Raw genomic sequence first — 23,131 nt, forward strand, 5'->3', positions numbered from 1 at the left:
CGGATACCATGTTGCATTTAGAGAGTCCCTGTGTGCCCAAACATTGGAGCTCCCCCACAAGTGACCCCATTTTGGAAACTAGACCCCCCAAGGCACCTATCTAGATTCATAGTGAGCACTTGGAACCCCAGTTGCTTCACAAATTGATTCATAAAAATGAAAAAGTGTTTTATTTTCACTTTTTCATTTTTACGAATCAATTTGTGAAGCACCTGGGGGTTCTAAGTGCTCACTATGCATCTAGATAGGTGCCTTGGGGGGTCTAGTTTCCAAAATGGGGTCACTTGTGGGGGAGCTCCAATGTTTGGACACACAGGGGCTCTCCAAACGCAACATGGCGTCCGCTAACAATTTGAGCCGATTTTCCATTCAATTTGTTAGCGGACACCATGTCGCGTTTGGAGAGCCCGTGATGTGCCTAAACAGTGGAGCTCCCCCACAAGTGTCCCCATTTTGGAAACTATACCCCTCAAAGATTTTATTAAGGTGTATAGTGAACATTTTGAACCCAGAGGTACGGCACATTATTTGTTTACATTAGGTCATCATATTGAATAAGTTTTCATTATTCTTGAGCGCAAGTGCTCGCTACTTGAGTTTGCATCGGGTACTCAGGTATGCACCATGTACAGCGTGTGCTCGAGTGACATGCTTGAGTCCCTGCTCCGCATGTTTCACGGTTATTAGACACCCAAAAAAAAACATGCGGGGATCGCTCGTGCATGGCAGGCAATCCCCGTAAAGTTTTTTGGCCGCGAAGCATATGGGGCAGAGACTCGAGCATGTCACTCAAATACCCACGATACTAAATGCATACCAGAGCACCCGATGCAAACTCAAGTAGCGAGCACTTGCTCTCAACACTAGTCGCCATATCGTCATCTTTTTTTCTTACTTTTGAAAAAAATCCCAACCCCAGCCCTAACCCTAGCACAACCCTAGCCCCAGCACAACCCTAGCCCCAGCACAACCCTAGCCCCAGCACAGCCCTAGCCCCAAACCCAGCCCTAACCCTAGCCCAATCCTAACTCAAGAGTTTATTTTTGACGCCGTTCCTTGTGCGGTATAAGTGATTAGACGACTTTATTCTTCGGGTCGGTGTGATTACAGCAATGCCAGAATCATATGGGGTTTTTATGACTGACAGCTGTCACACACTAAAAGACGCATTTTTTGTAAAATCTAGTTTTTGCATCGCCATATTTTGAGAGCTATAATTTTTCCAGATTTTGGCAGACAGTCATGTGACGGCTCGTTTTTTGCGGGATGACTTGACGTTGTTATTGGTGCCATTTTCAGGCACGTGACATTTTTTGATCGCTTTCTATTCCGATTTTTGGGAGGCAGAATAAACAAAAACCAACAATTCAGGAATTGTTTTTTTTTTTTTTTTTTATTCTGTTCCGCGTGTGGTAAAATTGATAAGGCAGCTTTACTCTTCGGGTCAGTACATTTACAGCGGTACCACATTTGTATCATTTTTCTATGTTTTGGCGCTTATACACAATAAAAGCTATTTTATAGAAATAAATATTTTTTAGTATCGCTTTATTCTGAGAGCTATAACTTTTTTATTTTTCGGCTGATGGAGCTATATGGCGGCTTGTTTTTTGCGGGACGAGATGAAGTTTTCAGCGTTATCATTTCTATTTATATACGTCTTTTTGATCGCGTGTTATTCCACTTTTTGTTTGGCGGTATGGTGATAAAGCATTGTTTTTTGCTTGTTTTTTTTTTTTTTTTTTTACCGTGTTCACTGAAGGGGTTAACTAGTGGGACAGTTTTATAGGTCAGGTTGTTCCGGACGCGGCGATACCAAATATGTGTACTTTTATTGTTTTTTTTTTATTTTTTTTATAATAATATTTATTGATGGGTACATTATATTTTTATTTTTGGTGTATTATTTTTTTTATTTTTTTATAATATTTTTGCACATTTTTTTTTTTTTTTTTTTTCCACTTTCACACAGTTTATACACTTTATTACTTTGTCCCACTCTGGGACTTTCACTTTTTTTTTTCTGATCGCCTGCATGGCACAGGAATGGAGCACCATCCCTATGCCATGAAGGCTGTCAGAAGTGCACAGTGTGAAGATTGCTTGGAGATGCACTGCGCATGTCCAAGCAATCTTCCTGCTCTCTGGTGACCCGGATGTTGTCATGACGACATCGGGTCGTCATGGCAACACCCGGGAAGCCTTTGCAGACTGCGCTGGAAGCCGGAAGAGGAGGTGAGTATCGCCGATCACCTCCCCTTGCCCCCGCAATGCTGCGATCGACTTTGATCGACTTCGATCGCAGCATCGCGGGGGTTAATGTGCTGGGAGCGGTGCGTGACCGCTCCCTGCACATAGTACCGGGTGTCAGCTGTGACAATCAGCTGACACCCGGCGGCGATCGCGCCCGCACAGCCTGTGTGCGGGCGCGATCGCGATGACGTACTAATACGGGTCTGGCTCTTAAGTCCCAGGGCACAGACGCGTATTAGTACGTCAGATGTTATTAAGGGGTTAAAGAAGGGGTGCACCGGTCCTGGAGATACTGCAATACCAGGTCAATGCGTGGAGTGGACAGAGCAAGCTCTTTTTCCATCTCCCTGTTCTAAAAATCCATTTAATATATGGTCCCCAGATAGGGGACGTATCAGATATTAAACTGATAAGAACAGATACTACACTTGATCTTAGCCAAAAGGCCGAGAAGCGATAACCAGAATTGGTTTCAAACTACGGAGCCACCCAAGGATCCTGAAAAGTCCATTTGTGGAGATGAGCTCCTGGACTCCCGTTAAGAAGACATGTTGTCAACCTCTAGATCCCTTACATGCCTGCACTTTTCGGCTTGCTGCTGCTGCAATCCACGCGTTTTAGATCTGCATAACTCCACCTCTTTAAGCACAGCACCTTCACCCCCTGCTGTTCCCACCCGCCTCAACACCGTTGGAAGGGAGGAGAACCAATTAAGGCGGGGGGTGGGGTGGAACGAGCAGCTGTCTACCCTTAGCAGGAGGGCTCCTGATTACATACCTCTCCTGCTGCTGCTGCTGCTGGCTGTCCAGCAGCAGACTGAAGGTGGCTGCTGCTGTGCACAGGTATATAAAGGCTCAGAGCCTATTATGACACGCGCAGCCAGCGTTCCATTGCCACATTCCATCTACTGCAGGCAGGATACCTGGCTGGCTGAATGTCGCTGAGAAGCTCACAGAGACCGCCATAAGCAACAGTTTAACAGAATGCCACAGACTAATCAACCAAACTTTTTGGGTTGGGTTCTCTTTTATAGTCTGCGGGCATTAAATGAAAGAAGTCAGTGTTCCAGCAGAAGGAGACAACGTTTCAGAAAAGGCATTGTAGCAAACCAAAAAAGAAATTTTAAGCGCAGCAGAGTAACCAGCGCACATACCTGTTAGCTCAGGTGAGTTTAAAAGGCTGCTGTTGATAACAAGGGCATTTGCTAAATAGATGGTGTGTGTGCAACAATATACTGAAAGGTCAATTATATTGTGCAGCTTATCTCACCACCTGTAGTTATTTAGGTGAAAGCTCCAAAATGCTTGCCTAATATGTCTGCTTATCCAAAAGGAAGTAAAAAGGGAGAGCTAGAAAGATAGCATTGCATCACATTACATGGCAATGCAATGCACAGTTGCTGAAGTTGAACCAAAATGAGCTTGTAATCTGGCTTCTGCAACTTTGAACATGAAAAATCCAATGAGGAGAAGAAAAGCAAAGCCAAAGAGTCCATCCCAAAATCCGACAAACAAGCAAAATGAACAAAAAACATTGAATTCAATTCTTTCTGATTTTAGAAACTGCATTAAAGAAGGGGTGCACCGGTCCTGGAGATACTGCAATACCAGGTCAATGCGTGGAGTGGACAGAGCAAGCTCTTTTTCCATCTCCCTGTTCTAAAAATCCATTTAATATATGGTCCCCAGATAGGGGACGTATCAGATATTAAACTGATAAGAACAGATTTTTTTTTTTTTTATCGAAAGCCCGAATTCGTGTACAAAACCCGAGTGCGCTTAAAAAAGTGACAAGTGCCACAAAAAAAGTGCACTAGGATGCTGGTCTTCTTGAAACCCTCTCCAAAAGGAGAAGGGTCCCCCAAACCATTCCCCGTCCCTCCGAGCCAAAAGGCCACAGCGAGGAACAGGGACAAAAAGCCACCTCCAGCCGAAGCCAGAGGCGACCCAATCTTACCCCCAGCACCTGCCCGAGTTCTCACCCGAGCAAGGCACTGGGAGCCAAAGACTGTGCTCCCCTCCCGGAAGAGGGGAGCCAACAAAGCTCTCCTCCCAAAAGAGGAGAGCCAGGGGGGGTTCAGGGGGGAGCGGAACCTGATGGCCACACACTCCCCCCCTAGACCTGCCAAGAGAGGAACCCGTAAGGGAACCGCATCCCGACAAAGTCCTAGTAGGACGTGACACACGTGAATAAGTGGACACACAGTGACAAAGAAATTAAATAAATAGTGAAGGTTTCACAGTATAATACTGCCCGGACCTTCGACCGGGAATTGAAAAATTCCCCATCCTAAGGCCAGAAGGCCCGGAATAAGGGTGTGTGCGAAGAAAGAAAATTTGAAGTGCTTGTGCAAATGTGCCATAAACTCAAGTGGGGTTCCCAATCCCAGTGAGTTAAGGCACCCCAGGGTCACCACTCCTGGGGCACTTCACACTTTGGGCTTTCGATCTTCCCCGGCCCAATGGCGTCGATCCTGGGGGGCCATGCTTTCCACCAGATGACTATATTAGCCACCTGGCATACTAACAAGCGCCTAAACCCCAGTGTGCATAATGTATCAATCTACTAGGGCGGCCAACATCCAAAACCGCCTTTTCGAAAGATACTACACCTGATCTTAGCCAAAAGGCCGAGAAGCGATAACCAGAATTGGTTTCAAACTACGGAGCCACCCAAGGATCCTGAAAAGTCCATTTGTGGAGATGAGCTCCTGGACTCCCGTTAAGAAGACATGTTGTCAACCTCTAGATCCCTTACATGCCTGCACTTTTCGGCTTGCTGCTGCTGCAATCCACGCGTTTTAGATCTGCATAACTCCACCTCTTTAAACACAGCACCTTCACCCCCTGCTGTTCCCACCCGCCTCAACACCGTTGGAAGGGAGGAGAACCAATTAAGGCGGGGGGTGGGGTGGAACGAGCAGCTGTCTACCCTTAGCAGGAGGGCTCCTGATTACATACCTCTCCTGCTGCTGCTGCTGCTGGCTGTCCAGCAGCAGACTGAAGGTGGCTGCTGCTGTGCACAGGTATATAAAGGCTCAGAGCCTATTATGACACGCGCAGCCAGCGTTCCATTGCCACATTCCATCTACTGCAGGCAGGATACCTGGCTGGCTGAATGTCGCTGAGAAGCTCACAGAGACCGCCATAAGCAACAGTTTAACAGAATGCCACAGACTAATCAACCAAACTTTTTGGGTTGGGTTCTCTTTTATAGTCTGCAGGCATTAAATGAAAGAAGTCAGTGTTCCAGCAGAAGGAGACAACGTTTCAGAAAAGGCATTGTAGCAAACCAAAAAAGAAATTTTAAGCGCAGCAGAGTAACCAGCGCACATACCTGTTAGCTCAGGTGAGTTTAAAAGGCTGCTGTTGATAACAAGGGCATTTGCTAAATAGATGGTGTGTGTGCAACAATATACTGAAAGGTCAATTATATTGTGCAGCTTATCTCACCACCTGTAGTTATTTAGGTGAAAGCTCCAAAATGCTTGCCTAATATGTCTGTTTATCCAAAAGGAAGTAAAAAGGGAGAGCTAGAAAGATAGCATTGCATCACATTACATGGCAATGCAATGCACAGTTGCTGAAGTTGAACCAAAATGAGCTTGTAATCTGGCTTCTGCAACTTTGAACATGAAAAATCCAATGAGGAGAAGAAAAGCAAAGCCAAAGAGTCCATCCCAAAATCCGACAAACAAGCAAAATGAACAAAAAACATTGAATTCAATTCTTTCTGATTTTAGAAACTGCATTAAAGAAGGGGTGCACCGGTCCTGGAGATACTGCAATACCAGGTCAATGCGTGGAGTGGACAGAGCAAGCTCTTTTTCCATCTCCCTGTTCTAAAAATCCATTTAATATATGGTCCCCAGATAGGGGACGTATCAGATATTAAACTGATAAGAACAGATACTACACTTGATCTTAGCCAAAAGGCCGAGAAGCGATAACCAGAATTGGTTTCAAACTACGGAGCCACCCAAGGATCCTGAAAAGTCCATTTGTGGAGATGAGCTCCTGGACTCCCGTTAAGAAGACATGTTGTCAACCTCTAGATCCCTTACATGCCTGCACTTTTCGGCTTGCTGCTGCTGCAATCCACGCGTTTTAGATCTGCATAACTCCACCTCTTTAAACACAGCACCTTCACCCCCTGCTGTTCCCACCCGCCTCAACACCGTTGGAAGGGAGGAGAACCAATTAAGGCGGGGGGTGGGGTGGAACGAGCAGCTGTCTACCCTTAGCAGGAGGGCTCCTGATTACATACCTCTCCTGCTGCTGCTGCTGCTGGCTGTCCAGCAGCAGACTGAAGGTGGCTGCTGCTGTGCACAGGTATATAAAGGCTCAGAGCCTATTATGACACGCGCAGCCAGCGTTCCATTGCCACATTCCATCTACTGCAGGCAGGATACCTGGCTGGCTGAATGTCGCTGAGAAGCTCACAGAGACCGCCATAAGCAACAGTTTAACAGAATGCCACAGACTAATCAACCAAACTTTTTGGGTTGGGTTCTCTTTTATAGTCTGCAGGCATTAAATGAAAGAAGTCAGTGTTCCAGCAGAAGGAGACAACGTTTCAGAAAAGGCATTGTAGCAAACCAAAAAAGAAATTTTAAGCGCAGCAGAGTAACCAGCGGACATACCTGTTAGCTCAGGTGAGTTTAAAAGGCTGCTGTTGATAACAAGGGCATTTGCTAAATAGATGGTGTGTGTGCAACAATATACTGAAAGGTCAATTATATTGTGCAGCTTATCTCACCACCTGTAGTTATTTAGGTGAAAGCTCCAAAATGCTTGCCTAATATGTCTGTTTATCCAAAAGGAAGTAAAAAGGGAGAGCTAGAAAGATAGCATTGCATCACATTACATGGCAATGCAATGCACAGTTGCTGAAGTTGAACCAAAATGAGCTTGTAATCTGGCTTCTGCAACTTTGAACATGAAAAATCCAATGAGGAGAAGAAAAGCAGAGCCAAAGAGTCCATCCCAAAATCCGACAAACAAGCAAAATGAACAAAAAACATTGAATTCAATTCTTTCTGATTTTAGAAACTGCATTAAAGAAGGGGTGCACCGGTCCTGGAGATACTGCAATACCAGGTCAATGCGTGGAGTGGACAGAGCAAGCTCTTTTTCCATCTCCCTGTTCTAAAAATCCATTTAATATATGGTCCCCAGATAGGGGACGTATCAGATATTAAACTGATAAGAACAGATTTTTTTTAATTTGGCTATCCCCCACATGGGGATAAAAACCGTTTATTTAAAATTTAACAAATTACAGAAATAAAACCATTACATCCACATTACACTTTCGGGACTTCAAAGAAAAATAAAAATTCCATCACAGCAAATTTTACAAGACTTCAAATATTCCATAGGTTAAAAAGCCATTTGCCTGCCAATGTTACATTCTTTTTCCTGTCCAATAAATAGTATATGTACATTTCACTTTTACAAAAGGCTAAAACATCATCTACTGGTAACATTTCATGTTTAAAAACAGCAATATTTCTAGCATTCCAGAGCGCTATCTTGGCACAATTCACTGTCTTCCACGCCATTATTTTTTGGTCCATTGTTGGGCATTCCAGAAGACCATATAACACTGATGCAAAATTAAAGTCCTTGAGGTCCACCATTTTCTCCAGCAGGGGGATTAATCTTCTCCAGAACTCTTTAGCAAAAGCACAAGTCCATAAAAGATGCTTCACTGTCTCTTCTTCTTGACAACCTTCTCTTGGGCAGATGGCAGACCTCACAAAACCTCTTCTGTACTGGAATGCCCGGCAAGGAAGACAGTGGTGTGCGCAGCTCCAAGACATGTCTTTCTGTACATTAAAAAGATAAGTGGCGTTAATCATTTTCCATATGTGTACAGTTTTGTCATCATCATAACGTTCAATATCACACAACGTCACATCAGTACTAATTTGTTTGAGTAGTGTCTTGCTGTTACATAGATCCCCTGTCTGTTTCTTATTCAAATTAAAATCAAGAATAATTTTCTTTAAAATCTCATAATGTGCAGGTAGGTTAAAAGCATAAGGAGAGGATAAAACCGTTTCAAACCAACCAAACCTTCTCATGAGAAAACCAGTGTTAAAACGCATAAAATAGGAAAGGTAATTATCTTTAAAAAGGGTTTTAAAACAGAAACAGAAAAAATGTATTAAAAGAAACTTATCTAAAACAGGGAAATCTTTCCCACCTTTAACCTTTGGCTTTGTCACAATTTCTCTTTTAAGTTTCTCCATTTTTGAGCCCCAAAAAAAGGTAAAACATACTTTTGTAATTCGCTTCAACAAATTTGTAGGAGGGGGGAACACCAAACTAAGATATAACAGGATAGGTAATATCACCATTTTTACAATCAGAACTTTACCTTCCATTGACAGCTTTCTCATATTCCACATGCAGATTTTCTGATTAATTTTCTGTGCTGCCGCATCCCAGCTATTAAAACCATTATTAGATTCATTAAAAGAAACACCTAAAATAGTAATGGAATCTGTAACTGCAATTGGTACATCATGTAAACGCATCCCCCCGACATTTAAAATATTACATTTAGTAAGATTAATTTTAAAACCGGAAACTGTACAAAAAGACTGAATTTGGCTTATCGTTTTTTGTATTGAAGGTACATCACATCCAAACACTGCTACATCATCCATATAGCTTACAACTTTAACTTGTAGACCGTTCCCTCCGGGTAAGGGTACTCCACATATTTGCTTATCCCGGCGTATTGTACATAAAAGGGGTTCTATAGCACATATAAAAAGCAGGGGGGACAAAGGGCAACCCTGCTTCACCCCTGATTTTAAAACTACCTCTTTTGTTTTAAAACCATTAACTAAAATCTTACTCGTACAATCATTATAAAAAGCATTAAGAGACAATAAAAACCCACCCGGAATGCCCATTTTTTCTAAAACTTTAAAAAGATAAAAATGAGACACGCGGTCAAAAGCTTTCTCAAAATCCACCGCTAGGATTGACATCTTTGTCTTTCTGGTTTTTACATCTTCAATACAATCTTTCACCAGGTTTAAATTGTCCCAGATACTACGCCCAGGTACCCCGCATACCTGATTTGCATGAATTACTTTATGTATCACCTTTTTCAACCGATTTGCACAGATCTTAGCCATAATTTTGTAATCACTATTTAAAAGAGTTATCGGCCTCCAGTTTTTAAGATCCGTTTTGTCACCTTTTTTGTATAGTAGTGATACCTCACCTTTCTTCCATGAGTTGAGTAAAACCTTATTATTAAAAACTTCGGAAAACAAATTAAACAAATCATCTTTTAAAATATCATAAAAACTTATATAAAACTCTATGGGGATACCATCAGGGCCGGGCACTTTACCATTTTTAAAACTCTTCATGGTTTCTAAAATCTCTTCCTCACATAGAGGTTGGGATAAAAAACTTTGGGCATCAGCATCTAGGGTGGACTTGATCTCCCCCAGGAAAGTGTGTATTAAATCATGGTCTACAGTTTTTACATTAAAAAGATCATTAAAATAGACATTTACCTTATCCAATATAACGTTGATATTATTATCTCCATCTATGTTATCAATTATTGTTTTCGCCTGTTTGTTTTTCTTAAAAAAATACCTGGAACAAGTCTCATCCTCTTCTACGTGTTTTACCTTTGAACGAAAAATCAGTTCTTTTCCTTTTTGTTCCAACCACTTTGAAATTTCTCCTTTAAGACTCAATATATCATTACCTACATCCAGACCATTGTCTTTGAATTTGTACAATGTCTGTAACCTGATATTAAGAAAATTATAGATCTCAAACTTTTCTTTAGCTTTTTGTATGCTTTTCTTTATAAAGAAATCTTTAATGTTTATTTTCATTCTATCCCACCAGGAGCTAAAAGAAATATTGGGGTTTTTCCTTTTTCTACAGTTTACATAAAACTCAATAAAATCCGATAAAATTTGTGGATCTTTTAAAAGGGACACATTCAATTTCCAAGATTTCTTACCACATTTCTTCTTTCCATTAATCCTCACTCTAAAAGATAAAACCTTGTGATCTGAGAGAATATTAGTTAAAACTTCACATTTCACTGGCAGTATTTTTTCTGAACCTAAAACAAAATCTATCCTGGAGCTACATGTAGAATTGCTCCAGGTGAAACCAGCGTCTATAGGGCTATCCTTGTTACATTCTTTATACACATCAGTTAATTTACAATCATTTATAATATTGCTTAACATTCCAGACGTTTTGTCATAATTTCTACTCACGGAACCGGAGCGTCGGCTTTCGCCTTTTAAAATACAATTAAAATCACCTGCCAGGATAAAAGGTTCAGAAATGTTAATAAATAAAGGTAAAATTTCCAGCATATCAGCCCTTTCATTTTTATCAGGTGACCCATAAAAATTTAAAAACTGCCATCTTGTCCCATCAATAAAAGCCTTAACTAAAAGAATACGACCCGGTAAAATATCTTGGATAAAATCAATAGACACATTTCCCTTAAAAAGTATAGCTACCCCGGCTGATCCGGTTGCATTTGATCCAGACCAGACCGATGGACCATGTTTCCACTCTTCCTTATATTTTTTGTAAGAAATCTTATGAGGGATATGACATTCTTGTAAAAAGAAAACAGAAGCTGTAAAACAGGTTAAAAAATGTAAAACAGTAGCTCTTCTGGTCTTGGATCCTATGCCTCTCACATTGAGGGAAACACCACTAATGTCAGCCATCATAACAAATGGTTAGGAAGAAACAAAAACTGGACTTTACCTATCCGATGGACGGATCAGACCACTTGGACTTTCACCAACGCCCTCTTCTGAATCCACCGTTATCAAAGAGTCTTCATCATCGGAGAAGGAACATTCACTTAAATTAAGACCCGACGCTACTGGGGTGTAGCTCGGAAGGATATTGAGAGAAAGGTTACACTGGGTCTCCATAGGCTGACCATTTAGGTCCTCGTCAGGTGGGTCTCCGAGAGGCTCCGCACTCCCCTGCTGACCCGCAGAGGGTCGTAACACAGGGGCAGGCTGCGCACATGGCGGAGCCTCAGAGTCCCCGGAGGCAGCCAGGTTCGGGGCCCCACCTGGAGCAGCAGAGCCCCGGGACCTCGGGATTCCAGAGTCTACACCCCCGTGAGGGGATGTATCCATCTCCTCCCTATTAGCCACCTCCACGGAACCATTCTTTTTCTTATTATGAGACCTCACCAAATGCCACGTACCGCCCTCGCTCTCGTGAGACCCAGTGGGAATTTTGGGCTCGGTGTCAGCCTTTTGGCGCTCTTTTTTGGCCTTACCGACCGCCCCTTTATGATCTTTCTCAGCCTTCCTTTTAGCCTCCTTATGGTCTTTCAGCCAGCTCCTGGGCTCCTGTGAGTTACCTGTCATTGACTCGGAGGGATTGTTACTAGTTGAAGCGCCCTTATCACCTCCCGAGGCTCCAGGTTGTTGCTCCTCCTCCTGAGGGGTGGTCTGATTGGCCCGTCCATTCCCGGATGTCTTGGACTTCTCCTTTTGTTTTTGTTCATCCTCTCTGAACCTGTGAGGGCAAGAAAAATAGAAATGACCAGGTGTCCGACAAAAAGAGCATTTTTTTTCATTTGGGCACTCCTTTGTGTCATGTTCAGTACTGGCACAATTTCTACAAGTGGCACCACAACTATCCTTAGAGTGCCCATAGAGACCACAATACCTACAGAAAAGTGGCATTCCTGAGAAAAAAAAATCCCCTTAGTTTGCCCTATTTTAAATCGAGCTGGAGGAAGTCTCACACCTCCAGGGAATTTAGGGTCTCTTTCACATTTTACTAAAAACTTCCATTTTGAGGTCCAGATGTTAAACTCATTCAACACTTTCCCAATCAATTTCACACTTTTAAAATAAACTGACAAAAAGGAAATAACCTCTGGTGCTGTTATGAAGGGTGAGAAGATTTTCACAACCACCATCTTTACCTCATCCAGGACGTGCTCGATGATCTGAATCCCTTTTAGACCAGGGCTATTTTCTACCGACTTAACTCTGGACAAAACATCTTTGAAAATACCTTCGCCAGTAAAGGTTACATCATAATCTCCACGTCGAGGATAATCCTGGATAGAAAGGATTTCGTTGGTTCTGACGTGGAGCAGTTACTCAAGCACGTCCTGGACTACATATCCCAGATTCCGTATATCGGAACCACCAGCCGTAAATCGGACCCTTATGGTGTTCTTAAGCCTCGCATATAGAGGCACGAGGTTGGGGTCAACCTCCATGGTATGGCGCAACAAAATGCAAATTGCAACCGCCTGCAATCTGCGCCTTCAGAGCTTTGAGATAAAGCACTTGAAGGCTGGGGGATCGCTGCCCGTTACCCTAGGACTAATCCCTCTCCCTAATAGCAGCAGGCAGGTGAAGCCCACCGAAGTGGACGATCCTGCCAGGCCAAAGAGAGGGGTACCTGAGTGCCCTTCAACTGAAACCTCCTGCTGTGAAGCACTTGGTCTCAGCCAAAAGGCCGAGAAGCGATAACCAGAATTGGTTTCAAACTACGGAGCCACCCAAGGATCCTGAAAAGTCCATTTGTGGAGATGAGCTCCTGGACTCCCGTTAAGAAGACATGTTGTCAACCTCTAGATCCCTTACATGCCTGCACTTTTCGGCTTGCTGCTGCTGCAATCCACGCGTTTTAGATCTGCATAACTCCACCTCTTTAAACACAGCACCTTCACCCCCTGCTGTTCCCACCCGCCTCAACACCGTTGGAAGGGAGGAGAACCAATTAAGGCGGGGGGTGGGGTGGAACGAGCAGCTGTCTACCCTTAGCAGGAGGGCTCCTGATTACATACCTCTCCTGCTGCTGCTGCTGCTGGCTGTCCAGCAGCAGACTGAAGGTGGCTGCTGCTGTGCACAGGTATATAAAGGCTCAGAGCCTATTATGACACGCGCAGCCAGCGTTCCATTGCCACATTCCATCTACTGCAGGCAGGATACCTGGCTGGCTGAATGTCGCTGAGAAGCTCACAGAGACCGCCATAAGCAACAGTTTAACAGAATGCCACAGACTAATCAACCAAACTTTTTGGGTTGGGTTCTCTTTTATAGTCTGCAGGCATTAAATGAAAGAAGTCAGTGTTCCAGCAGAAGGAGACAACGTTTCAGAAAAGGCATTGTAGCAAACCAAAAAAGAAATTTTAAGCGCAGCAGAGTAACCAGCGCACATACCTGTTAGCTCAGGTGAGTTTAAAAGGCTGCTGTTGATAACAAGGGCATTTGCTAAATAGATGGTGTGTGTGCAACAATATACTGAAAGGTCAATTATATTGTGCAGCTTATCTCACCACCTGTAGTTATTTAGGTGAAAGCTCCAAAATGCTTGCCTAATATGTCTGTTTATCCAAAAGGAAGTAAAAAGGGAGAGCTAGAAAGATAGCATTGCATCACATTACATGGCAATGCAATGCACAGTTGCTGAAGTTGAACCAAAATGAGCTTGTAATCTGGCTTCTGCAACTTTGAACATGAAAAATCCAATGAGGAGAAGAAAAGCAAAGCCAAAGAGTCCATCCCAAAATCCGACAAACAAGCAAAATGAACAAAAAACATTGAATTCAATTCTTTCTGATTTTAGAAACTGCATTAAAGAAGGGGTGCACCGGTCCTGGAGATACTGCAATACCAGGTCAATGCGTGGAGTGGACAGAGCAAGCTCTTTTTCCATCTCCCTGTTCTAAAAATCCATTTAATATATGGTCCCCAGATAGGGGACGTATCAGATATTAAACTGATAAGAACAGATACTACACTTGATCTTAGCCAAAAGGCCGAGAAGCGATAACCAGAATTGGTTTCAAACTACGGAGCCACCCAAGGATCCTGAAAAGTCCATTTGTGGAGATGAGCTCCTGGACTCCCGTTAAGAAGACATGTTGTCAACCTCTAGATCCCTTACATGCCTGCACTTTTCGGCTTGCTGCTGCTGCAATCCACGCGTTTTAGATCTGCATAACTCCACCTCTTTAAACACAGCACCTTCACCCCCTGCTGTTCCCACCCGCCTCAACACCGTTGGAAGGGAGGAGAACCAATTAAGGCGGGGGGTGGGGTGGAACGAGCAGCTGTCTACCCTTAGCAGGAGGGCTCCTGATTACATACCTCTCCTGCTGCTGCTGCTGCTGGCTGTCCAGCAGCAGACTGAAGGTGGCTGCTGCTGTGCACAGGTATATAAAGGCTCAGAGCCTATTATGACACGCGCAGCCAGCGTTCCATTGCCACATTCCATCTACTGCAGGCAGGATACCTGGCTGGCTGAATGTCGCTGAGAAGCTCACAGAGACCGCCATAAGCAACAGTTTAACAGAATGCCACAGACTAATCAACCAAACTTTTTGGGTTGGGTTCTCTTTTATAGTCTGCAGGCATTAAATGAAAGAAGTCAGTGTTCCAGCAGAAGGAGACAACGTTTCAGAAAAGGCATTGTAGCAAACCAAAAAAGAAATTTTAAGCGCAGCAGAGTAACCAGCGCACATACCTGTTAGCTCAGGTGAGTTTAAAAGGCTGCTGTTGATAACAAGGGCATTTGCTAAATAGATGGTGTGTGTGCAACAATATACTGAAAGGTCAATTATATTGTGCAGCTTATCTCACCACCTGTAGTTATTTAGGTGAAAGCTCCAAAATGCTTGCCTAATATGTCTGTTTATCCAAAAGGAAGTAAAAAGGGAGAGCTAGAAAGATAGCATTGCATCACATTACATGGCAATGCAATGCACAGTTGCTGAAGTTGAACCAAAATGAGCTTGTAATCTGGCTTCTGCAACTTTGAACATGAAAAATCCAATGAGGAGAAGAAAAGCAAAGCCAAAGAGTCCATCCCAAAATCCGACAAACAAGCAAAATGAACAAAAAACATTGAATTCAATTCTTTCTGATTTTAGAAACTGCATTAAAGAAGGGGTGCACCGGTCCTGGAGATACTGCAATACCAGGTCAATGCGTGGAGTGGACAGAGCAAGCTCTTTTTCCATCTCCCTGTTCTAAAAATCCATTTAATATATGGTCCCCAGATAGGGGACGTATCAGATATTAAACTGATAAGAACAGATACTACACTTGATCTTAGCCAAAAGGCCGAGAAGCGATAACCAGAATTGGTTTCAAACTACGGAGCCACCCAAGGATCCTGAAAAGTCCATTTGTGGAGATGAGCTCCTGGACTCCCGTTAAGAAGACATGTTGTCAACCTCTAGATCCCTTACATGCCTGCACTTTTCGGCTTGCTGCTGCTGCAATCCACGCGTTTTAGATCTGCATAACTCCACCTCTTTAAACACAGCACCTTCACCCCCTGCTGTTCCCACCCGCCTCAACACCGTTGGAAGGGAGGAGAACCAATTAAGGCGGGGGGTGGGGTGGAACGAGCAGCTGTCTACCCTTAGCAGGAGGGCTCCTGATTACATACCTCTCCTGCTGCTGCTGCTGCTGGCTGTCCAGCAGCAGACTGAAGGTGGCTGCTGCTGTGCACAGGTATATAAAGGCTCAGAGCCTATTATGACACGCGCAGCCAGCGTTCCATTGCCACATTCCATCTACTGCAGGCAGGATACCTGGCTGGCTGAATGTCGCTGAGAAGCTCACAGAGACCGCCATAAGCAACAGTTTAACAGAATGCCACAGACTAATCAACCAAACTTTTTGGGTTGGGTTCTCTTTTATAGTCTGCAGGCATTAAATGAAAGAAGTCAGTGTTCCAGCAGAAGGAGACAACGTTTCAGAAAAGGCATTGTAGCAAACCAAAAAAGAAATTTTAAGCGCAGCAGAGTAACCAGCGCACATACCTGTTAGCTCAGGTGAGTTTAAAAGGCTGCTGTTGATAACAAGGGCATTTGCTAAATAGATGGTGTGTGTGCAACAATATACTGAAAGGTCAATTATATTGTGCAGCTTATCTCACCACCTGTAGTTATTTAGGTGAAAGCTCCAAAATGCTTGCCTAATATGTCTGTTTATCCAAAAGGAAGTAAAAAGGGAGAGCTAGAAAGATAGCATTGCATCACATTACATGGCAATGCAATGCACAGTTGCTGAAGTTGAACCAAAATGAGCTTGTAATCTGGCTTCTGCAACTTTGAACATGAAAAATCCAATGAGGAGAAGAAAAGCAAAGCCAAAGAGTCCATCCCAAAATCCGACAAACAAGCAAAATGAACAAAAAACATTGAATTCAATTCTTTCTGATTTTAGAAACTGCATTAAAGAAGGGGTGCACCGGTCCTGGAGATACTGCAATACCAGGTCAATGCGTGGAGTGGACAGAGCAAGCTCTTTTTCCATCTCCCTGTTCTAAAAATCCATTTAATATATGGTCCCCAGATAGGGGACGTATCAGATATTAAACTGATAAGAACAGATACTACACTTGATCTTAGCCAAAAGGCCGAGAAGCGATAACCAGAATTGGTTTCAAACTACGGAGCCACCCAAGGATCCTGAAAAGTCCATTTGTGGAGATGAGCTCCTGGACTCCCGTTAAGAAGACATGTTGTCAACCTCTAGATCCCTTACATGCCTGCACTTTTCGGCTTGCTGCTGCTGCAATCCACGCGTTTTAGATCTGCATAACTCCACCTCTTTAAACACAGCACCTTCACCCCCTGCTGTTCCCACCCGCCTCAACACCGTTGGAAGGGAGGAGAACCAATTAAGGCGGGGGGTGGGGTGGAACGAGCAGCTGTCTACCCTTAGCAGGAGGGCTCCTGATTACATACCTCTCCTGCTGCTGCTGCTGCTGGCTGTCCAGCAGCAGACTGAAGGTGGCTGCTGCTGTGCACAGGTATATAAAGGCTCAGAGCCTATTATGACACGCGCAGCCAGCGTTCCATTGCCACATTCCATCTACTGCAGGCAGGATACCTGGCTGGCTGAATGTCGCTGAGAAGCTCACAGAGACCGCCATAAGCAACAGTTTAACAGAATGCCACAGACTAATCAACCAAACTTTTTGGGTTGGGTTCTCTTTTATAGTCTGCAGGCATTAAATGAAAGAAGTCAGTGTTCCAGCAGAAGGAGACAACGTTTCAGAAAAGGCATTGTAGCAAACCAAAAAAGAAATTTTAAGCGCAGCAGAGTAACCAGCGCACATACCTGTTAGCTCAGGTGAGTTTAAAAGGCTGCTGTTGATAACAAGGGCATTTGCTAAATAGATGGTGTGTGTGCAACAATATACTGAAAGGTCAATTATATTGTGCAGCTTATCTCACCACCTGTAGTTATTTAGGTGAAAGCTCCAAAATGCTTGCCTAATATGTCTGTTTATCCAAAAGGAAGTAAAAAGGGAGAGCTAGAAAGATAGCATTGCATCACATTACATGGCAATGCAATGCACAGTTGCTGAAGTTGAACCAAAATGAGCTTGTAATCTGGCTTCTGCAACTTTGAACATGAAAAATCCAATGAGGAGAAGAAAAGCAAAGCCAAAGAGTCCATCCCAAAATCCGACAAACAAGCAAAATGAACAAAAAACATTGAATTCAATTCTTTCTGATTTTAGAAACTGCATTAAAGAAGGGGTGCACCGGTCCTGGAGATACTGCAATACCAGGTCAATGCGTGGAGTGGACAGAGCAAGCTCTTTTTCCATCTCCCTGTTCTAAAAATCCATTTAATATATGGTCCCCAGATAGGGGACGTATCAGATATTAAACTGATAAGAACAGATACTACACTTGATCTTAGCCAAAAGGCCGAGAAGCGATAACCAGAATTGGTTTCAAACTACGGAGCCACCCAAGGATCCTGAAAAGTCCATTTGTGGAGATGAGCTCCTGGACTCCCGTTAAGAAGACATGTTGTCAACCTCTAGATCCCTTACATGCCTGCACTTTTCGGCTTGCTGCTGCTGCAATCCACGCGTTTTAGATCTGCATAACTCCACCTCTTTAAACACAGCACCTTCACCCCCTGCTGTTCCCACCCGCCTCAACACCGTTGGAAGGGAGGAGAACCAATTAAGGCGGGGGGTGGGGTGGAACGAGCAGCTGTCTACCCTTAGCAGGAGGGCTCCTGATTACATACCTCTCCTGCTGCTGCTGCTGCTGGCTGTCCAGCAGCAGACTGAAGGTGGCTGCTGCTGTGCACAGGTATATAAAGGCTCAGAGCCTATTATGACACGCGCAGCCAGCGTTCCATTGCCACATTCCATCTACTGCAGGCAGGATACCTGGCTGGCTGAATGTCGCTGAGAAGCTCACAGAGACCGCCATAAGCAACAGTTTAACAGAATGCCACAGACTAATCAACCAAACTTTTTGGGTTGGGTTCTCTTTTATAGTCTGCAGGCATTAAATGAAAGAAGTCAGTGTTCCAGCAGAAGGAGACAACGTTTCAGAAAAGGCATTGTAGCAAACCAAAAAAGAAATTTTAAGCGCAGCAGAGTAACCAGCGCACATACCTGTTAGCTCAGGTGAGTTTAAAAGGCTGCTGTTGATAACAAGGGCATTTGCTAAATAGATGGTGTGTGTGCAACAATATACTGAAAGGTCAATTATATTGTGCAGCTTATCTCACCACCTGTAGTTATTTAGGTGAAAGCTCCAAAATGCTTGCATAATATGTCTGTTTATCCAAAAGGAAGTAAAAAGGGAGAGCTAGAAAGATAGCATTGCATCACATTACATGGCAATGCAATGCACAGTTGCTGAAGTTGAACCAAAATGAGCTTGTAATCTGGCTTCTGCAACTTTGAACATGAAAAATCCAATGAGGAGAAGAAAAGCAAAGCCAAAGAGTCCATCCCAAAATCCGACAAACAAGCAAAATGAACAAAAAACATTGAATTCAATTCTTTCTGATTTTAGAAACTGCATTAAAGAAGGGGTGCACCGGTCCTGGAGATACTGCAATACCAGGTCAATGCGTGGAGTGGACAGAGCAAGCTCTTTTTCCATCTCCCTGTTCTAAAAATCCATTTAATATATGGTCCCCAGATAGGGGACGTATCAGATATTAAACTGATAAGAACAGATACTACACTTGATCTTAGCCAAAAGGCCGAGAAGCGATAACCAGAATTGGTTTCAAACTACGGAGCCACCCAAGGATCCTGAAAAGTCCATTTGTGGAGATGAGCTCCTGGACTCCCGTTAAGAAGACATGTTGTCAACCTCTAGATCCCTTACATGCCTGCACTTTTCGGCTTGCTGCTGCTGCAATCCACGCGTTTTAGATCTGCATAACTCCACCTCTTTAAACACAGCACCTTCACCCCCTGCTGTTCCCACCCGCCTCAACACCGTTGGAAGGGAGGAGAACCAATTAAGGCGGGGGGTGGGGTGGAACGAGCAGCTGTCTACCCTTAGCAGGAGGGCTCCTGATTACATACCTCTCCTGCTGCTGCTGCTGCTGGCTGTCCAGCAGCAGACTGAAGGTGGCTGCTGCTGTGCACAGGTATATAAAGGCTCAGAGCCTATTATGACACGCGCAGCCAGCGTTCCATTGCCACATTCCATCTACTGCAGGCAGGATACCTGGCTGGCTGAATGTCGCTGAGAAGCTCACAGAGACCGCCATAAGCAACAGTTTAACAGAATGCCACAGACTAATCAACCAAACTTTTTGGGTTGGGTTCTCTTTTATAGTCTGCAGGCATTAAATGAAAGAAGTCAGTGTTCCAGCAGAAGGAGACAACGTTTCAGAAAAGGCATTGTAGCAAACCAAAAAAGAAATTTTAAGCGCAGCAGAGTAACCAGCGCACATACCTGTTAGCTCAGGTGAGTTTAAAAGGCTGCTGTTGATAACAAGGGCATTTGCTAAATAGATGGTGTGTGTGCAACAATATACTGAAAGGTCAATTATATTGTGCAGCTTATCTCACCACCTGTAGTTATTTAGGTGAAAGCTCCAAAATGCTTGCCTAATATGTCTGTTTATCCAAAAGGAAGTAAAAAGGGAGAGCTAGAAAGATAGCATTGCATCACATTACATGGCAATGCAATGCACAGTTGCTGAAGTTGAACCAAAATGAGCTTGTAATCTGGCTTCTGCAACTTTGAACATGAAAAATCCAATGAGGAGAAGAAAAGCAAAGCCAAAGAGTCCATCCCAAAATCCGACAAACAAGCAAAATGAACAAAAAACATTGAATTCAATTCTTTCTGATTTTAGAAACTGCATTAAAGAAGGGGTGCACCGGTCCTGGAGATACTGCAATACCAGGTCAATGCGTGGAGTGGACAGAGCAAGCTCTTTTTCCATCTCCCTGTTCTAAAAATCCATTTAATATATGGTCCCCAGATAGGGGACGTATCAGATATTAAACTGATAAGAACAGATTTTTTTTTTTTTTTTCCTCAGATTAAGACCCACATTAATTTATGCATCATAGTGCATATTCACATAACGGGTTCTCAAATCATCATTCGGAAAAACAAAAACAAAATCCCAAAAAACACAACCCTGCAATTAACTGTTACTTACTGTAAGAAGTCCAATGTGAAAAGTTCCAGAGTGCTTCTGCTGCTGTCTCACCATACTTCTTTTTATCCAATAAATAGGCATAAAACAGTCTAGCAAGAAAAATCTTTCTGCATTCCATGGGGGAAAAAACAATCTTTTTAAAAATCACCAAATTCCGAACGTCCCATAAAACCTCTTTATATATGACAAAAATAATCCAGCTTGCCCGCTTCCTTTGCGAGTACTTAAAATCTTGACCTATTAAAATCCTTTCAAAATCGAAACAATGAAAACCAACTAAAGCAACAAACATACGTGACAACAAGGTAAAAACTTTTTTAGCAAAAAAACAGTCCCAAAAAATATGCTGTATTGTTTCCACCTTATTGCAACCTTCCCTAGGACATAGTTCTTGAACCTTTATCCCCCGGTCATTCAAAAAAGCCCTTGTTGGCAAGCATCCATGCAACGCCATCCAGGTTACATCCTTCTGTCTGTTGCTGATTCCACGCATGAAAAAAAGCTTCCACACCTGTCCAGACTGTGCATTATTACAAAACGGCACATCACATAACATCTCCTTCTTCTTAATACCTGAGACAATCAGTTTTTTGTCCGGTCTAACCATGGAGCTTATCCCATTTTGATCATAGAAGGACCTAAGCACCACATAAAAAAACGGTATCACAAACGAAACTGGTTTTCTTAAATCCTTCTCACACCAGCTCCATTTCTGGAAAAGCCGTCCTGCTAAATATTTGCACATGTCCGCAGTCCTGTTATTGCACTGGGATAATTTATAAATGTTCAAAAAAATAATGCATTCTTAAAAATAAGTCAATGTTAGGAAAATCACAACCCCCATTTTCCACAGAACACATAACCATTCCTCTTCTTAGTTTCTCCATTTTGGATCCCCAAAAAAACACAAACAGTTTCCTTGTCACTCTCTTTGTCCAAAGCACAGCAGGTGGGAAAATCAAAGCAGTGTACAGCAGAAGCGGGAGAATCACAGACTTGATTACCAGCACTTTCCCTCTCAGCGACAGGTTCCTTAGTTTCCAAAAGTTCAACTTCTGATCCATTTTGTCTTCTAGAATCTTCAGGCTGCTTTTCCCTTTCAGTTCCTTCTCAAAGATGACACCAAGAACCTCAATTTCCTCCCTACTCTCCACTCCTGCCACGTTAACCTCAACCTGCCTCCCAAAGTTACAAAGCTGGCACTTTCCCCAATTCACCGCCATACCAGCCACACAACAAAAAATCCTTACGTGCAAATTCACTCTATTGAGATCCGCCTGTGAACCACAAGTAAAAACAATATCATCCATATAACTTAAAGACTTGACTGGACCCCCGGATCCCCCAGGAATAAAAACACCAGTCACACACTTGTCAACTTGCACACTTTTTAAAAGGGCCTCCACCACACAGATAAAAAGAATTGGTGACAGGGGACAACCCTGCCTAACTCCCGATAAAATATTAAAACTGGAACTCACATGCCCATTAACTAAAATCTGGCTACTGACCCCACAATAAAAACTCTTAATGACCATCAATAATTTATCCGGAACACCAAGGTGACTTAAAGCAGAGAACAAAAATCTATGTGATATTTTATCAAAGGCTTTCTCCAGGTCCACCGACTGTAACAAAAGAGCATTCTTATTCAAATTAGCCTGATAAATTAAGTCTCTTAGAAGCAGCAAATTATCTGAAATTTTCCTACCAGGCACTGCACATGCCTGATACTCCCCCACCATATCACCTATCACATCTGCCAGTCTACCAGCCACAATTTTAGAAATAATTTTGTAATCACTGTTTAACAATGTTATGGGCCTCCAATTTTTAATATCCCTCATGTCCCCTTTCTTATGAATCAGCGTAACAATCCCCCTACGCATAGAAACCGATAAAATCCCATGAGTAAAACCATATTGCACCACCCGGGAAAACTCCACACCTATAATATCCCAAAATCTAACATAAAATTCAGCAGGAAGACCATCACAGCCTGGCGTCTTGCCTTTCGCCAAGCCATCCACTGCCCGTCTAATTTCATCTTTCCCAACCTCCTCACTTAAAAACCCAATTTTCTCCTCAGGAATATTATTAGTTAATACTTTGCAATAATCATTAATTTCCGCATCACTGGCTCTACTATCGTTAGAGAAGAGTGTTTCATAAAAGGAAAGAATACTGCCAATCATCTCATCCCCAGATACCTCCCCTGCAGGAGAAAAAACAGACTTAAAAACCCCTTTAGGTTTAAAACATTTTTTAAAAAAGTATCTCGAACATTGCTCATTTTCCTCCATGTGCTTTATTTTTGCCTTAAACATAATAGTCTTCCCTTTTTCAATAAGTATCTTCTTCAGTTCGTCCTTCAAATCTGCAATCTCTTTATCCACCTCCATCCCC

The 23,131-nt window shown here is 43.1% G+C and overlaps 10 non-coding genes across 10 annotated transcripts; all 10 read right to left on the bottom strand.

Moving 5' to 3' along the window:
• Nucleotides 1-2,520: 2,520 nt before the first annotated feature.
• Nucleotides 2,521-2,711, bottom strand: LOC141241536 (U2 spliceosomal RNA). Its single transcript, XR_012306273.1, has one exon. It is a non-coding gene; the product is annotated as a U2 spliceosomal RNA (small nuclear RNA).
• A 1,115-nt stretch (nucleotides 2,712-3,826) lies between these two features.
• On the bottom strand, nucleotides 3,827-4,012 carry LOC141241608 (U2 spliceosomal RNA). Its single transcript, XR_012306341.1, has one exon. It is a non-coding gene; the product is annotated as a U2 spliceosomal RNA (small nuclear RNA).
• Nucleotides 4,013-6,009: 1,997 nt separating this feature from the next.
• On the bottom strand, nucleotides 6,010-6,200 carry LOC141241537 (U2 spliceosomal RNA). Its single transcript, XR_012306274.1, has one exon. It is a non-coding gene; the product is annotated as a U2 spliceosomal RNA (small nuclear RNA).
• Nucleotides 6,201-7,315: 1,115 nt separating this feature from the next.
• Nucleotides 7,316-7,511, bottom strand: LOC141241601 (U2 spliceosomal RNA). Its single transcript, XR_012306336.1, has one exon. It is a non-coding gene; the product is annotated as a U2 spliceosomal RNA (small nuclear RNA).
• A 6,386-nt stretch (nucleotides 7,512-13,897) lies between these two features.
• On the bottom strand, nucleotides 13,898-14,088 carry LOC141241538 (U2 spliceosomal RNA). The gene has a single exon (XR_012306275.1). It is a non-coding gene; the product is annotated as a U2 spliceosomal RNA (small nuclear RNA).
• Nucleotides 14,089-15,203: 1,115 nt separating this feature from the next.
• On the bottom strand, nucleotides 15,204-15,394 carry LOC141241539 (U2 spliceosomal RNA). Its single transcript, XR_012306276.1, has one exon. It is a non-coding gene; the product is annotated as a U2 spliceosomal RNA (small nuclear RNA).
• A 1,115-nt stretch (nucleotides 15,395-16,509) lies between these two features.
• Nucleotides 16,510-16,700, bottom strand: LOC141241540 (U2 spliceosomal RNA). Its single transcript, XR_012306277.1, has one exon. It is a non-coding gene; the product is annotated as a U2 spliceosomal RNA (small nuclear RNA).
• A 1,115-nt stretch (nucleotides 16,701-17,815) lies between these two features.
• Nucleotides 17,816-18,006, bottom strand: LOC141241541 (U2 spliceosomal RNA). The gene has a single exon (XR_012306278.1). It is a non-coding gene; the product is annotated as a U2 spliceosomal RNA (small nuclear RNA).
• Nucleotides 18,007-19,121: 1,115 nt separating this feature from the next.
• Nucleotides 19,122-19,312, bottom strand: LOC141241542 (U2 spliceosomal RNA). The gene has a single exon (XR_012306279.1). It is a non-coding gene; the product is annotated as a U2 spliceosomal RNA (small nuclear RNA).
• Nucleotides 19,313-20,427: 1,115 nt separating this feature from the next.
• On the bottom strand, nucleotides 20,428-20,624 carry LOC141241620 (U2 spliceosomal RNA). The gene has a single exon (XR_012306350.1). It is a non-coding gene; the product is annotated as a U2 spliceosomal RNA (small nuclear RNA).
• Nucleotides 20,625-23,131: the final 2,507 nt, after the last annotated feature.

The sequence above is a fragment of the Phyllobates terribilis genome, unplaced genomic scaffold, assembly GCF_046119375.1.
Source record: "Phyllobates terribilis strain yellow unplaced genomic scaffold, ASM4611937v1 Scaffold_1017__1_contigs__length_469563, whole genome shotgun sequence".
Classification (NCBI taxonomy): Eukaryota; Metazoa; Chordata; class Amphibia; order Anura; family Dendrobatidae; genus Phyllobates; species Phyllobates terribilis.